Below are 17656 nucleotides of genomic sequence, written 5' to 3'. Positions count from 1 at the left end.
AGCGTATCACAACTTCTACTTGACAACGACGCCATTTTAGAGTGAGTAGATCTGACTGAGGATGAGACTGCATCTAATTGAGTTTGCTCCTTGGGGGTGACTATATAATATTGAGTCTAAACCCTGGGGGAGACTACATCTAACTGAGTCTTCCCCATGGATCAGACTGAATTAAATTTGGACTAGCCCATGGTAGACACTCAACTAGATCTAGTCCGACCTTTCTCACCGGAAAAAAAAATACAAGATTTTTGGAGAAAATTTACTTAATTTTTTAAATTGTTTTAGGTTGTTGTCGGTCATTTCAGAGCACTTGGTAATAGTCGCTCGAGTTCGCTCCAACGAGTTTTCAAGTCGTTCTCATATTACTTGGTGACTTGGTGGTGTGCTCCAGGATGTATGGTGGATGATTAGTTGGGGAGGAAGGAGAAAGATGGTAAAAGGAAGAAAAAGCGAGAATAATGTAAAAAAAAAAAGTGGTAAAATAATAAGGGTAGTTTAGAAGAAAAAAAAAGGTATTTTAGGGCGTTTTTGTGGAATTGAAGGGCGTCATTTAACAACTCCCTAACAATATGGTGTACCCGTAAACCAAACCAAAACATATTGAAATATAACATACGAAGTATAATTTAAACTTTTATTGCATAATTTATCATAATTATTAGATATATTTACTTTCTTTTGAAATTCTGGGAAATTATTTAGAATAACAACTATTATGTACTCCCTCCGTCTCTTTTTTGTTCTTTACGTTTGGTATTTTTCACGCGTTTTAACGATTACCTAATTTGCATCGAGATTTCTCAATTTTTTAATTAAACAAGAAAAATTACGTTTATTTATAATGTTTTCACTTTTATCAAAATTCTGATATTGGGAAATGAGAAAATTTTAATGTTCCAATAAAAAAGTGTGAGAGATTAAATGACACAATGAATTTAATTGGTTAAAATAATAATTGGACACAAATTTTGATAGAATACTAAATCATTTACTCTGTATGTGATAATATAAAAGAAAATGCAAACAACATTTTAAAATACCCAAAAAAAAACGTAAAGAACAAAAAGAGACGGAGGGAGTAGGTTTTAGTTTCTCATTTTCTCTCGTACCTTTTAATGAAAATTGAACTTTCAAAGTTATCTTTTTTTTTGTTTTTTTTTGTTTTTTTTTGACATATGCTAAAAGATACTTTCAAAGTTATCAATAAAAAGTATAAAGCGCACACCAAACTGTATTAATACGATTTGATTTGGTCCAATTTTGGGACTTATATGGTCCGGTTTAGTTTGTAAAATTCTCAAACCACATTTTACAATTTGGTTTGGGTTTAGTGCCAAACCGAACCATATTCACCCCTACATGTAACAAGTCACCTCCGAGGCTTTATACCCTATGTCATATTGTAACCAGGAATGGCAATGGATTGGACTTGAGTCGGATGTAGTAAACTCCATTTCCGATCCATTTAAAATTCGGACTCCAAACTTGCATTCATATCAAAAGTTACCGATTTAGAAATCCTATTTCTCATTTACCAAAATCTAATGAGTTTCTAATAAATTAATAAATTACAAATATATGTGTTTTAACAAATATTAGATTAAATTGGGAACTTCGTTTAAAAAATAAAAGTTATGTACGAAAAATAATACACTTTGAAATAATTTCAAGTCGGATTTGCACTGGGATTCGGACTCGGGTCGGATTCGGATTCGGGCCGGAGTCTCTGCAGACTCCATATCCGATCCATATCCATTCGGATTCGGATGTTTTTTATCGGATTTGGATTCGGACTTTTTTCTCGAATTCGGATCGGATTTTTTCTTTCGGATCGAGTCGGACTCGATTCGGATTCGGATGTGATTGCCATCCCTAATTCTAACTCGTCTTTAAAAAGCATTGTAACTTTGTAAGTACTTCCTCCGTTTCAAAAAGATCTTTACACTTACTATTTGCACGGACTCCGGTGCAATGTTTGACCGTTAATATATCCAATTTTGTATGGAAAAAGTTTATAAAAATTTAATATTCTTAAAATGAATAACGAGACCAATCTAACAAGATCTTACATGTAATATTTTGATGTATATAATAGTGGGAATTTACGGTCAAAGTTTTCATACTTTGGACACATTTTCCAAAGCGTAAAGAACTTTCTGAAAAGGAGGTAGTATTACACAACTCACTCGTTATCCCTTTGCACTCCTTCGTGATCGGCATTGTGGGTGTGAATGAACCGAGACGAGTTAGAATTCTGCATTACAACATACGTGTAAAAACTCAAACTAATATACTACAATGAATTTGAGATTTACCTGAGTTGATAGGGTAGTTTTTCTTGTCCGAGGAAAGGACATTAGGAGAGATATCTCTATCAAATTGCTTAAAATTCAATCCATTAAATATTTTCTTCATATAATTAAGGTAGAAATTTACATCAAAATTTTCATCACCCTCTAAGAAATAGACATTGGTGTTCTTAAAAATGGTTTTACATGTAACTTCAAGGACAGATTCTAGCACATCAACTCGAAAGTTATTTCTACAACCTTGAGCAAAGCATGTGAGTTGTACGAACAGCAAGATATAACCAACTATGGGTTGCTCGATTGTATTGAAGTAGATCTATACGGTATCCTCAAATGAGTACTCTATTTGTTCTTGAATACTTATACAAGTTTGACTAGCACATTTGTCAAGACACTAGGTTAACCGTAATTATATGCAATTATATAGTAAAAAAATTGAAAAAATTGATATTTGAAAAGTAACTAATCCAACAACATATTACTCCATATTACAATAACATTTGATTTTTATATATTAGTAAGAAAACTTGATTGAATTAATGTGCGGATAGTGCAAAAGTCAAAATGTTGCAAGTATTTAAGAACGAAGGGAGTACCTTATAACGGTACTTTTTAAAGGGAGTAACCATGGTACGTAGTTAAAATCGTCATTTAAATCCAAGGATCTTATAATTTCACGACCTTAAAATGCGTGACCGATTCAAATCTACAATTTTACAATCTTACAATACAACGATCTAATTCAAAAACGATAACCTGATAAGTCATAAATGTTTTTTCCTCCTAAAAATGTAGTAAAAAGGTTAGTACACGTGAATATATAATGTTTTAATTTAAGCAGATTAATAATAAGTGTTGTTTATTGAAAAATGGGTAAATAATTTACAAATTTTATCAAAGAATCTCACTTCCGCAAATTCGTAAAGCTTTAAGATTTTACGGTTGGATTCTGACATGCCCTTCTTATTTAAAATAGAATCGCGATTTTGATAACATTGGTCGTAACCTCGCACATATCAAACCCACCAACAAAAATAACCAATGATTTTAGGTAGGATTTTTTTATAAAGTCCGATTTTTCAAACTTACCCCCTTATAAAATCAATACCTAATATTTAAAAAACACAACCACTATCACTACAAAACCACGTGGCTACCTTCCAAAAAATAAACACAACTCCACGTGGCTCATCCTATGAATCCAAACACACAGGATTTAGTAGGGAAAAAGAAATCAAAAAAATAAAATAGCCAAAACCCAGCCCAACTTGGAGATACGTTTACCGCGCCCCTTTCATCCTCTACAATCTCCATTACTGTCATCAATTTGGACCGGTTCATGCCCTCGCCATTATTCATCATCAATTCCAAATTGACGAGGTCTACCTTGCAATTTACGAGCATTGAATTTATATCTGCTTGAATTCCAGGCTTCAATTCCAGCTTCAATTCGATCCCACCATTGCAAAACACTAGCAACATCTTTAATTCGACCTCGAACCAGAATCAAACTCCAAAATCACCTTCAATTCGATCCCACCATCTTCCCCCTAACTTTAATTACAAATTAATTTCCCCAAAGACATTAGCAACTCCTTAAATCGTGTCGGTTACGGGTTGTTTGCACAAACAATCATTGACATTCCATCTCTCATCTCTTAATCCAATCCTGTCTCTATTTAACGGTATTAGGTTTTCCATGAGTAATGATACGACCAAGAGCCACATAGAGGTATGTTCCCGTTTTTTGAATTTGTGAGTTTAATTTCCAATTTTGAATTCAAAATATTGGCAGAAAGTTGTTTAATTTCCAATTTTAATTCGGAAAATTCATACAGCTGCATATTGGTTTAATTTCCAATTTTGAATTGTTGTATTTTTTTAGTATGTATAGATTTCCACTTTTCAGGTTTCAAATTGATGTGATTATATATTGTTTGCTCATTATCGTAAGTGTATATTTGTCTCCTAGAATATACAAAGAAAAAAATTCTCTACTCCTATGCATTTAGTATGATTTGGTTTTTGATAATTTGAGAATTTTGTCACAGATGCAGATCCATTAAGGGACTAAACATTAACTTAATTTTCCAAAAAAAAATTAAAAAAAAAAAGAAGAATGGCAAGAAACTCTTCACCATTAATTTCACAGGGTTGCTTGGTCAATGTAGACACCTAATTTGTGTCTCCCCTTTGGGATGATAACGATACCATTATCCTTGTTAGGCGATTGGAGTAACTCCAGGCGGAAATCCTAATTGCTAAGAACACCTCCAAAATCCAAGGTCCAAAATCCAATCCCCGAGACCGTTCCCCTCCCGGAACTCTGTACAAAATACAACTTCCAAAATCCAATTTCAAAATCCAATTTCAATCTCAATTAGTGGACCATCCCATTGGTCTTACTAGGCCTTTTCCACTCAAAATCATATAAGGCAAGTCAAATTCGGGCGCCGACCCACAAAACCGAGCATGCAGGGCCCCGTCCCGTAAAACCGGAATTCAAAAACCCGAGAAAGGCTTGTTTTTAGACGCAAATTCAAGTCTTAACCTCCAAGAAAACACTACATGCCAAACATCGTACTATTCGTACGAAGGTACACCCATACAAGAAAAATCAAGGACGGCATCTTTCCGTCCTTTTTGGCGGCATTCAGGCCACGTCAGCAGCGCACAACGCTGGCCTGGCGCCAGGCGCTGGCGTGTGCTGGCGTTTTGCACCATTCCCTCCTATAAATACCCCTCATTTCCATCGAAAAAAGGGGAGAACAACACATACAACGTCGTAATTTCGACATTACTCCTCACAATACAAACTCAAATACTCCTCAAAAACACATACGAATTTCCTAAATTCAAAAGCAATTGGGAGCTCGTGCCTAAGCCTAACTAGGTAAATCCGAATTCCATTTCAATCAATCATGCTATTTTGATTTCAAATGATTAGCAAGTTGGTGTTTTTTGCCATAAAAACACCACTTGCAACAATCATACATGCTTTTTCAAAAGTACAAACTTTTTCAAAATACAAAATACAAACTTTCAAGATTCAAGGATGTTCAAAGTTGCTTGCATTCATCTCTTTGAACTAGAATCACCTTCAAGTGTGGAGTAATCAAAGATGACACCTTTTTAGCATTTAAAGGTTTAGTCTTTTGAGATTCAAGACTCCATTTTTCAATATACAAGTTCAAGTTTTCAAATTTCAAGATCCCACCATGTTTAGGGTTATTCATAACTACCTCTCTAAACTAGGATCATTTCAAGTTCAAATTTCAATCATTTCAAGTTCAAACATTTCAATATTCAAGTTTCCAATTTCAAGTTTAACATGCAAAATCTAGGATATTTGGGTTGAGCAACCTCTCCCAAGTTGAGATTTTTGGCTTTGAATTCGTGTCGGGCGCACTTATTTTTAAGGAGCCGCTTGGCTTTCGAATCTCATGTGCCCAAGTAGCAATTTCAATTATGCACCTTTCAATATCGCAATTTCAATATCGCACTTTTAATATCGCAATTTCAATATCGCACTTTCAATACCGCAATTTCAATATCGCAATTTCAATTTCGCACTTTCAATTCCGCACCTTTACTTGCCTAGTCCATTTCTAGGCAATGTGGACCTACTCCCTAGTCCTTTTCTAGGAGGTCTTGTATTTACTAATTCCGCACTTTATTTAGTATTGTGATGTTGCTTTATCGCTTTCATCACCAACATGCTAAATACAACAAAATACAAAGGTTACATCACGCTTAACGAAGTTTTTATTGGACAAACCGGCCTTAGGTTCCTTAAATCAATCTTTAAAGCAAAGTGACCACCGTACAATTAGAAATTCTATTTTGCTCTAAATTTCAAACCCACATAGTCTAATCTTAGGGTTTATTTTCGAAATAATGTTGTGCCAACGTACTTGAATATTTCTAAAGCTCGCCGAATAAGCATTTTCGTTCCCGAGCCCGGATCTCACCCATCCGTTTCAAGGATTCAAGGCCTTATCCAAAAATAGAGTCATTTTGCGGTCTTCCCAAACGGGACCTAAAATAAAGTTTGGTGGCGACTCCTTCGAGGTGCAAAAAACAATTCAACGGTTCTCTAAAGGAACCGCCGCGTGCCAAACCCCTCTTGTAGGAACGGAAAAAAAAAACCCCCTACAATTCTGGCGACTCCACTGGGGATTTTTTTCTAATTTCAATTTCGAAAATGAGAGCAGATTTCGAGCAACCAGCCACTGATTTGCCGAAGTACTGGATGCCAGCCCCTGCGCCCAACGCCACTGCCTGCATCCAGGACAGTGGCTCACAGTGGCTTGTCGCCCACTTTTGCTCAACTTTTCGTGTTGGGAGTTAGTCTGTTTTTGCATCTGGAAGGACGCTCCCAAGCCTCGTGAACGAGTGTCAAAAAACGGGCTTTACAAATACAAATTCAAGTACGATTTCAATTTCAATTTCTAGGCATTTCATGCATTTTTCGAAAACCATATTGTGCAAAATGAATTTCTAACTTTGCCCAAACGGATGTGTTCTACATTCGGGCTAGCCCCGGGGGCAACGAAATGGTGACTCTCCATACGGTTCCCGGCCAAAGTGTGTGACCATTTCCGCGCCTACCGAAACTTGGTATTTGCTTGACATTCCCGATGTCAAGTATGGAGGTCGTCTGCCGACACACACTTCCCTTAGGCGGATGTGAATGCTTGTCGCCGGATCCGTCTCTTAGCCGAGTACCTTTTTGACACCCAAAGCCGACCACTTGCATCATACAAAACTTAGACCGACCTTAGGTTGAGAACTTTGCATGTCGCATTCATATTCATGATTAGTGTGACAACGTGCTACTTGTGCATTGTGTGGGCGTCTTTGCATGCGTGAATGGCTAACCTCGAGTTCTAGCTTGCCAAAACCAATTAGCCTCCAACTAGGAAACCAAACCCCTAGGAGCATCATTCAAACCTCATGCATCTAAAACGCCGATTTTAGGGTCTTTAGGAGTGTCACTCCATTTGATTCAAAACCCTTAAACACGCCTCACGCACAAATGATAAATTCAATTTCAATCCAACAGCGTCATAATGCCGGATTTTCAAGTCCAAATTCCAAGCTACAAAATCAAGTTAAATCCAACGGCGTCATAATGCCGGATTTTCGAGTCCAAATTCCAAGCTACAAATTCAAAATCAATCCAACGGCGTCATAATGCCGGATTTTCAAGTCCAAGTTCCAAGATCAAAATTCAATCCAACGGCGTCATAATGCCGGATTTTCGAGTCAAAATTCCAAGTTCCATGTTCAAAATACAATCCAATGGCGTCATAATGCCGGATTTTCTATTTTCAAAACCTCAAGTTTCCAAGTGAAGTCCAAATCCAACGACGTCATAATGCCGGATTTTCTAGTCCAAATTCCGAGTTTCAAGTTCAATCCAAATTTTCTAGTCCAAAACCTCAATTTTCAAGTCCAAATCCAACGGCGTCATAATGCCGGATTTTCTAGTTCAAATTTCGAGTTTCAAGTCAAGACTCAATCTAACGGCGTCATAATGCCGGGTCTTCAATTCCAAATTTAAAGCTTCCCGTCCAAAACCCAATTTCCTAGTCCAAAACCTCAATTGTCAAGTCCAAATCCAACGGCGTCATAATGCCGAATTTTCTAGTTCAAGTTTCGAGTTTCAAAGTTTCAATTCAAAACCCAAATCCAACGGCTTCATAATGCCGGATTCTCTAGCCAAATTTCAAGATCAAATCCAACGGCGTCATGCCGGATTCCCTATTTCAAACGTTCAAGTCTTCAAACCTCAAACTCAAGTTGCTAACTCCAATCTCAAAACCTCAAGTTCAAATATCCAAACTCATTGCCGGCACAATGCCAAATTTTCAACTCAAACCTCAAGTTCTATGTTCAACCTTTCGAACCTCAAATCCTATACTTCAAAATTCCAAGTCCACGGCGGCATAAGGCCGAACTTTCAAATTTCCAAATTCAATCCCTCAACTCCATGGCGGCATAATGCCGGAGTTTTCAAAATACAAAGCCTCATGTTCTACATACAAAGTGCGTCTTTTTCCATTTCAAAATTCAAACTTCAAGTCAAATTCAAACTTCAAGCTCATCTTCAAGTTACAAAAAATCCTCGCCTTCCCAATACAAAAGTCAAAATACTTCCAACGGGTTGAAAATCCCCAGAAATAATACAAGTCCAATTGTTCAATCGGGTTGAAAATCCCCAGAAATAATACAAGTTCAAGATTCCTTCCAACGGGTTGAAAATCCCCAGAAATAATACAAGTTCAAGATTCCATCTACGGGTTGAAAATCCCCTGAAATAATACAAATTCCAATGGGTTGAAATTCCCTTCAAATACTCCAATTCCAATGGGTTGAGATTCCCCTAAAATATTGACGGGTTGAAAATCCCCTGAAATAATACAAAATTCCAATGGGTTGAAATTCCCTTCAAATACTCCAATTCCAATGGGTTGAAACTCCCCTAAAATATTGACGGGTTGAAATTCCCTTTAAATAATACAAAATCAATCCCTTTCAATTGGGTTGAAATTCCTTTCAAATATTCCAAGTCCAATGGGTTGAAACTCAACTAAAATATTGACGGGTTGAAATTCCCTTTTAAATAATACAAAACCAGTTCTCTTTCAATCGGGTTGAAATTCCCTTCAAATATTCCAAGTCCAATGGGTCGAAATTCCCTTGAAAATTCAATTTCCTAGTACAAGTCCAATTTCCAAATCCTAGAGCGGGTTGAAATCCCCTTCAAATAAGTCCAATTTCCAATAGGTCGAAATATTCCTTTTCGATTTCCTAAATTCTAGTACAAAGAGTCAACTTTCACAAAAGAATGAAGGCTCCTCTCAAACATTTCCAACGGGTTGCAAATCCCGAATACAAGTACAAAATCCAAAATCCCGAATCTTCGGAGTGACACTTAGAGTCAAGTCTAGGTCTCATTCATTGCATGCATATCATATCATGTGTCGGGAAGTCCAAGTTCTAAAATTGTCTGGTGTGTCCTAACTAGGAGTCCGAAGATCCTGTGGGTTCGCCGAAGAGGAGAGAGGTTGAAAAGAACTTCATCAGCCCTAGCCTCCTGCATAGCCGGCATCGAACGAGCAGCCAGTTCATCTCCTACAAATCAAGCTTCAAGTCCCTTTCAAGAATCAATTCAAATGGCAAAATGTTCAAGATTACTGTGGGCGAAGGATCTATGATGAGCGAGTCCGAGTCGGAGGATGAGTCTGGATCTGAGTCTAGCAATGAGTCTAAGTGTCTAGAACTAGAGTCTTGCATCAATAAAGTGCCTCTAAAGGCCGAGCTACAAGTGAAAACAGTCGATGTAATGATTGCTGATTTCAATAACACTTCAATTTCTACTTACTCTCCGAGTCCTAATTCAAAATCAAATCCTAATCCACACAACTTTGCTTCACAAGAAACTGACTTTGAATTTCTAAAAGCTATCGAAAATCATGGAAACAGGACGCCCATAATTGAGGAAACAGAAAAAATCAACCTTTCTAACAGCAGTGATTCAAAACTAGTTCAGATTGGTTTAACTCTTTCTCCATCAGAGCGGGACGATCTTATCGAGCTACTTTCAGAGTATGTAGACGTCTTCGCATGGTCCTATCATGATATGCCAGGGGTTGATCCAAGCATCGGTCAGCATACAATTCCCCTTATTCCAGGGTCAAAGCCCATCAAGCAGAAGCTTCGTCGCATGAAACAGGATGTTTCCCTCAAAATTCAAGAAGAGGTCTCCAAGCAGTTAGAGGCCGGGTTTATTCGAGAAGCAAAATATCCAGAATGGATCGCAAATGTCGTCCCAGTTCCAAAGAAAGACGACAAAGTACGAATGTGTGTGGACTACAGGGATCTTAACAGGGCCAGCCCTAAAGACGGTTTTCCATTGCCTCACATCGACATCCTGGTCGATAACACCGCAAATCATGCCTTACTTTCTTTTATGGACGGGTACGCAGGCTACAATCAGATTCCCATGGCAGAGGAAGACATGGAGAAAACAACCTTCATCACTCAGTGGGGTACATATTGCTATACAGTTATGCCGTTCGGACTAAAGAACGCAAGGGCAACCTACCAAAGAACAACAACAGCTATCATGAGCGATATGATTCACGGGGAAATTGAGGTATATGTCGACGACATGATTGTCAAATCCAGAGAACGGCACGAGCATACCTCAGTACTTCGAAAGTTTTTCAACAGGCTCAGACAATACAATATGAGGCTCAATCCTCAAAAGTGCGCATTCGGGGTAACGTCAGGCAAGTTGCTCGGATATGTTATCAGCTCTCGAGGCATAGAGGCTGACCCTTCAAAAATCAAGGCAATTCTCGAGATGCAACCACCAACGAATGAAAAGAAATTCGAGGTTTTCTCGGCAGACTACAATATATCAGCAGGTTCATTTCAAGACTCACAATGATCTGTGAACCAGTGTTTCGAAAGCTCCGAAAAAGCGAGCCCAAAGTGTGGGATGATGATTGTCAGCATGCATACGAAACAATCAAAAGCTACCTTTCCAACCCACCAATACCAAAACCAGCAATGCCAGGGATTCCCCTCAGGCTCTACCTCACAACAACAGATTCAGCAGTGGGGGCTATGCTTGCTCAAGAAATTGAAGGCAAGGAGAATGCCGTATACTACATAAGCAAAAAACTGATCGAGTACGAGACCAAATACACTCAGCTCGAGAAATTCAGCATCGCCTTGGTTTGGGCCACAAAGAAACTGCGGCACTACATGCTCTCCCATACAATACATGTGATCAGCAAAGCCGATCCTCTCAAATATCTATTCGAGAAACCAGCACTCAACGGACGTTTGTCCAGATGGTTGGTCATGCTAGCAGAATTCGACCTCAAATACATTCCAAAGAAATCTATCAAGGGTTCAGCAGTCTCATATTTCCTAGCCGACTGTCCTGTCGAGGCAGAAGAGGAAGATTACGACTTACCCGACGAGCAAATCTTAATGACCAGTGATGACAGTTGGTCAATGCATTTTGATGGTGCCTCCAATCAGAATGTGGTGTTGGAGTAATTCTAGTAGCCCCAGGCGGCACGCACATTCCTATATCAGCAAAACTGCAATTCAACGTCACAAACAATGCGGCAGAATATGAAGCATGCATCATGGGCTTAGAAGCCGCCTTAGCCCTAGGTGTCCAGAAACTTCGAGTGTACGGGGATTCCTCCCTAATCATCAATCAAATTTCCGGCAAATGGAAAGTAAGGAGCGAGAGTCTGGCTCCATACCAGTCTTACCTTGAGCAGTTGTCCGAACAAATAGAAGAGCTCCGCTATACATACCTCCCGAGAGAGGAGAATCAATTCGCCGATGCACTGGCAAAACTGGCCTCAATGATCAACATTCCAAGCGGCATGGCTGAAATGCCACTTGCAATTGAAACCCGTCAAGAAGCAGCATATGTCCATGCTATTGACAACGTCGAGAAAGACGAAGATGAACCTTGGTTTACAGACATCCAAAGGTATCTACAAAGTTCGGAGTATCCCCCACACTTTTCAAGCAAGAATCGAAGGGCTCTACGACTACAATCAGCCAATTTCGTCATAGAAGGCGACATTCTATACAAAAGGTCCCTTAACGGTCCTAACCTCCGATGTGTTGACAAGCACGAAGCTCAAAGAGTCATGGACAACATACATGCAGGAGTCTGTGGCACCCACATGAATGGGAAAATGCTAGCTCCCAAGATCGTCAGGGCACGATACTACTGGACTACCCTCAAACGGGATTGCTACTTCTTTGTCAAGAAATGTCCCACATGCCAAAAGTGTGCGAATCTGAAGCACATTCCTCCATCACTACTATACTCTCAATCATCACAGTGGCCATTCTGTGCTGGGGGTATCGACGTCATCGGCAAAGTCACCCCAACAGGCACCGGGGGTCATGAGTTCATACTGGTCGCCATCGACTATTTCACCAAATGGGTCGAGGCCAGATCATTCAAAGTATTGGGTTCCAAGCAAGTGGCCCAGTTCATACAAGAAGACATCATATGCAGATATGGCGTTCCTCACGAGTTCATTAGCAACCAGGGAACCCACTTTCAAGGAGAGTGTGAAGATCTATTCACCGAATACAAGATTCAACATCATCGCTCTTCACCTTATCGCCCACAAACCAATGGGGCAGTCGAAGCAGCCAACAAGAATGTCAAGACCATCATCATGAAAATAACTACCAATTACAAGGACTGGCCCCAAAAGCTGCATTTCGCATTGTGGGGATATCGAACTTCAATTCGCACTTCAGCTGGTGCAACTCCGTTCTCATTGGTCTATGGAATGCAAGCAGTACAACCTATCGAACTAGAGATGCCTTCTCTAAGGATAGTCCTAGAAAGCAAAATCCTAGAAGTTGCATGGGTACAAGCAAGGTATGACGAGCTAGTCATGCTCGATGAGCGACGGCTTCAAGCGGCTCACCATGTACAAATCTATCAGCGCCGAGTGGCCAGACATTTCAACAAAAGGGTCAAAACCCGAAACATCAAGGAAGGCGAGCTTGTCCTGAAAGCCCTTCGCAAAAGCATCATGGACCCAAGGGGAAAATTCAAACCCAACTGGGCAGGCCCATACATCGTCAAGAAGATCCTCTCCGGGGGAGCAGTTGAATTAACAGACATCGACGTAACATAATTCAGATCTCTTACCAACCTCGATCAACTCAAGAAGTTCTATGTCTAAGTTCCATGTTCAAGTTCAAGAATCCAAATTCAGGTCTTGTAAGGTAGTCAGAACTACGTCTGGCCTGATTCCCTAACGGGACACGTAGGCAACCTCATTTCGAGGCCCGGCAACTTAAATACAAAAAAATTCAAAATTTCCTCAATTATAAGGGCATCCTAAAAATCAAATCAAATCAAATTTCAAAGTTCAATTGTTGTTATTCCAAATGTGCCAATTCAAAGCAAAGCATGTTCAAGCGGAATTTAACACAATAACTCTTTATTTGGGCCCTAAGGCCTTCAAAGCTAATTCAAATACAAAGTCAGGATCAAGTGAAGCAAAGTTCAAAAGCCTTTTCACTTCCTAAACACATTTTCCAAACACATCTTTCTAAACACATCTTCCAAACACATTCTAAACACAATTCCTTCCAATACAATTTCAAACACATGTAGCCTACAAATAGCTAGGGTCGGGCGACTATGCTCTCGAGTCTTGGCACCTTGAGTACTATCCCCTGGCTCCTCCCGCAATCAATCATCAATCTTCCCCTTACCCAAGCGGCGGGAGTAGGAACTTGCAAGCCTTCCAAGACGGGAGGACGACAAACCTCCTTTGGATTCCGAACGGTCAAGCACCGGATGGGCCACACTCCCGTCACCTTCTTCATATTCAGTTGATGCAGAGCGTCTAGCTCTAGAACCTCGGACTCTAGCTGGTACTGAGAAAGAAATGTCCCTCTGGCCTAGGCCTCTCATCCATACAATGTACCCCGCAGATAGAGTAACTGGCTCAGGTGGGAACTGGATATTCAAGAATGGTTTGGCGATCCAATACCGCCTCCAAACTTCAAGTCGATTTGCATTCAGCGCAACAGGTCTCGGGTTCTCTTCCTTGCAGTCCGGGATCTCCTGTTTCAAGCCATATTGTCTCATCACTCGAGCAGGCGAGTAGAAGACCAGCATTGTGAGGCTTGGCACCCTCAAAGCAGTAGAGCCAGGGGCATGTCTCATAGCAGCAGTTCTCCACCAAGGAACTACCCACCTTATACAAGATTCAATCCCAGAGAGTGCGCATCTCCACTCATCCAATGAAAGCCGGCCATACACCATGGGCCGCACGGTGAATCCTCTTCTATTGTAGCTCGCCATGTTCTCCGGTGGTGCCACCAACATGAGCCTCTCCATAAGCCAAACCTTGGGGAGTATACAAGAAGCACATTTCAAAATTCAACATTCAAAATTCAAATACAAGTACAAGTTCAACAATACAAAGAAGGCTCCAGATCCTTAGTTGGAGTAATACCGGACTTCCCGACGGCAATGAAGAGGGGTCCGACTTCAGCATATCAAGGCCCATCAATGTTTCGCCAATCACGAGCGGCATTGGGTCCCGACCATTAGCAAACTGCTCTACAATCTCAATTAGGGAGGCATCGCCATTGCCAAACCCCTGCTTCGAAAAGAGGAAGCGAGCAAATATACAAAAACTCAAGGCTCTCAAGCGGAAAACTTTGGGAACATCAAGCCCAGCAAAGTAGGTGACAAAGAGGGACAAATCCACCCCTCTGCCGTATACAACAGCACTCCAAAGTGGGGGCTTCAAGCCCAAATACCTTTCAAAGCTCACGAAAAAGTGTTCTTCAACACTAGGCATGCATGGCTCCAGCATCATGGGCCACCCCAATATGGCACTAAATTCCTCAGGGAGGGGACATACCTCATTATTTCCAAAGCGGAAGACATGATGATTCGGGTCCCAAGCCTCCAGAGCAGCAAGAATGAAGTGCAAGTCCAATTTTACAAACCGGAAAGAGACGAGCACCCCAAGATGCATGCCATCAAGCTCCATTTTCTCCAACTTGCCTAGCGAACCAAGCCACGAGTTCAAGGCACTTTCAAAGGACACAACCATATTTTCTCTTCGTGAGGAAGCAGTATGCAATGATAGCAGCGAAGGATTGATACAAGAAATGATCTGAAATGCTCCCTATTTATACAAGAATTGGCTTGCACGACAGCTCACAGGCGCCAGGCGCCAAGCTCGCGCCGAGCGCAGGGAGCCTGCATCAAAGGACAAGGCCATCGTCCTCTCTTATGACTCCGAGTACACACTCTTTAGTGTTTCGGATAGCAGAGTACAACCTCCATTATTCAAGATTCCAAAGCCGCAAGCCGCGCAATTTTAAGCAGTCCGGATCAACGCTTCGGGCAGATTTCGGATCAATTTTTTCTTTCAAAATTCAAGCATTCTAGTCCTAGATCGGCGTCCTAAGTCGAGTCTGCATGTGTATAAGCAAGAGTTGAATATACTTTGACTTGCGCTTTTCCTAACCAAAAAACCTAAGTCAAAGTGGGGGCTTATAGTGGGTACATACACCCGAAAAAATGGGCAAATTTTTTCAAATTTTTTCGCAAAATTGTCATGCATGCATATAGCTACAAAATTTCAAGGCACACACAACGCATACAATTTCAAGCATTCAAACATACAAAAGCCAATCTTCAAATTTTACAAACCAATTCAAAGTTCAAAACCATACAAACCATATGAAAAATTAAGTTTCAAGCCATACAAACACAATACAATCCAGCCTATACAAAATCAACACAGGCAAGCTGGAACTCGCTACCATGCAGGGTCAGTCTGAGTCATCATCAGCGGTGACGTCAACCACAGGCCCCTTGTCCCTATTACGCCTCCTAAGGCGCTCCAGCTCCCGATCCAGCTCCGTCCCAGGGGTACTAGGATCCTCCTCCGAGATACGAAGTGTGCCAGTGGAGGGATGAACTCCCTGCTGAGGAGAGGAATACTGATAAGGCGGCGGCATCGGCATATACGGGTACGACCCAAACATCTGAGCCTGGCGCATCCTCTCCATCTCCGCGTAGCAAGCCCATGAACCTGCACCCCAAGGCTGCGGACCACTTCCTCCGAAGTAGTAGCCGGAAGGAGGAACAAAGGGCCGTGAACCGCTAGCACCTCCAAATGAATGCCTGGTGGGATCAACATGTACAAAAGGGGAAGCTCCCCACTCAACATCAGAATGCCTCTGATGAGCACCAGCACCGGACCCCTGTCCCAGCTCCAAGCTCGGTCTCTCCTGTCTCGAGGACGTCTCCGCCTGAGGCTCCTTGTCAACAGAGTCTCTACGGTCCCGACGGCGCTCCTATACAAGATACAATTTCAAAAATCAATTTTCCAGTTGGAATTTCCAGTATACAAGTTTCAAGATCAAGTGAGGTACCTCTCTGTTCCGGCCAGAAAGCTTCCGGGTCAGCTTGGCGCACTGCCTCTTCCAAGAATCAAGCAAGAGCATCCAGCGACGCACTCTCACCTGAGGCGCCTGCATACAAAGTTCAAGTTCAATTTTCCCATGCAAAGTTACAAACAGTTTCAAAAATGCAACAGTACTTACAGGGGCGTAATGCTCGGGCACAACATCATATGATTTTCGGTGCGAAGGAGAAGCCCAAGGAATGGTCTCCACCACCTCTTCCCCGTCCGAATTCTCATAGCGGAGGATCCTATCAGCATGAGGAATGTCCTCAGGATCAACCTCCTCCTCCTACATACAATCATACAATCATACAATCATCCAATGAATACAAGAATACAAGAATACAAGGTTCAAAAGCTCACCGACAGTCATCATAGCTCCCCTTCCTGTGTACAAAATCCCTCCAAGAGCGGCAAACAGCATCGCCCCTAGCCTTCACATAGAGCCGGGCCAACTCTTCATCCAACGCCAGCATGGACCCTGGTGGGTCCTTGGGGATGAGTCTCTCCCCCGAATTGTGCTGAGGGGACACCCGCTCCCCCAGATACCACATATGGCGGTACACCCTTGGAAGCAAAACCCTCCGCCCAGACAGGAAATGGGCACGAGCAGGTACAACCGCGTTGGAAAAAGGACGCCATACCACCTACAAAGCAGACAACTCAGGCAACAGTACAAATACAAATACAAGAAAGCAAAACAGTACAAGAATATTACCCTATCAGCATGTAAAACTCTTCAAGCTCTGCGAGAAGCCGCCAGAGACGCACCAACACGCACCGCTCCTATCCAAGAGGCAGCATACGGGTAAGCCGCATCTCTAGTACGCTCCGGCGCCAAAGTCGGAAAGTGCTCATAGATCCAAATCTTTCAAGGAACAAACAAAACATCAGTCAAATTCAAGATACAAGCATACAAATACAAAGTACAAAGTACAAGGAGTCTCGAATACCTCCACACGCTCCACAGAGTAGCCATGCTCGGGTCACTCCCCAGTGCAGTCCGGGAGGCCCACCCCATTTCATACAAGAGGTGGCTTTCCTAACCGAACGCTCAGTCAAAGTGGGGGCTTCTGTAGACACCTAATTTGTGTCTCCCCTTTGGGATGATAACGATACCATTATCCTTGTTAGGCGATTGGAGTAACTCCAGGCGGAAATCCCAATTGCTAAGAACACCTCCAAAATCCAATCCACGAGACCGTTCCCCTCCCGGAACTCGGTACAAAATACAACTTCCAAAATCCAATTTTAAAATCCAAGTTCAATCTCAATTAGTGGACCATCCCATTGGTCTTACTAGGCCTTTTCCACTCAAAATCATAT

The sequence above is a fragment of the Spinacia oleracea genome, chromosome 2 (assembly GCF_020520425.1).
Source record: "Spinacia oleracea cultivar Varoflay chromosome 2, BTI_SOV_V1, whole genome shotgun sequence".
In the NCBI taxonomy this organism is placed as follows: domain Eukaryota; kingdom Viridiplantae; phylum Streptophyta; class Magnoliopsida; order Caryophyllales; family Amaranthaceae; genus Spinacia; species Spinacia oleracea.
The sequence above is the reverse complement of the archived record's forward strand: the minus strand, read 5'-3'. Positions refer to the sequence as shown.